The sequence below is a fragment of the Colobus angolensis genome, unplaced genomic scaffold (genome assembly GCF_000951035.1).
Source record: "Colobus angolensis palliatus isolate OR3802 unplaced genomic scaffold, Cang.pa_1.0 Scaffold266, whole genome shotgun sequence".
Classification (NCBI taxonomy): Eukaryota; Metazoa; Chordata; class Mammalia; order Primates; family Cercopithecidae; genus Colobus; species Colobus angolensis.
Genome location: NW_012115888.1, coordinates 2,250,588 through 2,252,349, shown reverse-complemented (window position 1 = coordinate 2,252,349; position 1,762 = coordinate 2,250,588).

Below are 1,762 nucleotides of genomic sequence, written 5' to 3'. Positions count from 1 at the left end.
GATTGAATTAGACCCAGCACTCAAGAGCTATTGGTTCAGGGTATCCTTAATCTAATCAGGGATTTGGGCGGCTCATCAATTCACGGCTCCGCCCATACCCAAGGGAGGGCAGATGTAGGGCGAGTCTCTGAGGGGCAGGAAGTGCAGCGGGCGTTTCAGAATTATGTCTTCCTCACGGAATCGCAAAGTTCACGTCTCACCACAACAGCAACAAAAAAACGTTTCCAGTAAAAATGAGACATTTTATGGAGTTGCACATTAGGACACTTAGATGTCTGAGAAAAAAATGTCTAACTCATAAGGAAACAAGTGGTTTATCAGATACTCTGAAAAGAAACTGGGCTGGGTGAGGGGAATATGAAAATATTATTTCCATTCTATTTTATTTATTTATGTATCAATTTACTTTTTATCTTTGAGACAGAGTCTTGCTCTGTGCCCCAGGATGGATTGCAGTGGCCTGATCTCAACTCACTGCAACCTCCACCTCCCGGCCTCAAGCGACTCTCCTGCCTCAGCCTCCAGAGTAGCTGGGAATAAATGTGTGCGCCACCACGCCGGCTTAATTTTTGTATCTTTTAAAGTAGAGACAAGGTTTCACCATTTTGGCCAGGCCGGTCTTGAACTGCTGACTTCAAGCAATCTGTCCCCCTTGGATTCCCAAAGTGAACAGGAATGCTCACAAAGTGTGCTGTGAATGTTCACAATGATTGGATACTAAATCTCAGACCTTTATTTTATGATGGAAAAGTCTTCTTTGCCATAACAAAGGTAAAGAAGAGTATGTACAAAGAGACGTGAGGTAACTTTACAACTTTACTTTGTTCCGTATCATAGACGTAATATGGAACATAACAAAGGTAAAGTAGAGTATATACAAGGAGGCTGTGGGATGACTTTATAACTCCTGTGGAACCTACTTTGTTCCATATCTCAATAATTTCTTCTCTACGTTGCCATACTCAGGTTGGATTTTCTGAGCAGATGGCCTCTAGAAAGCATAAAACATAAAATCAAGAATACTCTGTGACAGTGTTTTCAACTAAATGTGGGCACCTCAAGAAGCACTGGTAATGTGACTACATGAAGCAAACCTGAAGGATCAATAAGCTCTCTCTACATGTGTCTTTTAAAGTGCGGATGATCATTACCAACGGGTGTTCACAGACAGGTGGTTTTCGTCATCTGTTCCTCCCTCCCTAGTCTTATACAATTATCCTATGCTACGTTAATTGCCAATAATGTAGACGACCGCTTGCCGACGTAAAGCAAAGTAGGGAGGAATATACATGAGAAGAGTCAAATAAGAGAAAGTAACGCTTTGTGATTTTGTTTTCATTTCCTCAGTTTGGAAACAGTTCAATGATGAGTCAAAAAAATCCGTACAAGAATTTAAACGACATACAAGGACAACAGTTGCAGCGCTCCTGCTCAGGCACAGCCTCCGGGGCAGAATAACACGAGGGAAAAGTCTCTGCAGGCTGCATTTGTTGAAACCAGACCTAATCATCAAAGTTAAGACACAGCAACTCCGGGCTTCAGCATAAAACACAAGTCCCCTGGAAGAGGTGTCCCCCTCTGAAAGGATCTACCCACCCACAAACAACTGAAGGCCCATGCTCCCATCTTCTTCCAACTAGGCGGACACAGAAAGATGTCTCTGTATGCCCTAGGAAGCAGAAATATTTAGTCGAAGTGATTATGAAACAAGTCACTGTCCTCATCGGGAGAAGACAAACGTCAGTTTGAGAAAGACGTTAAA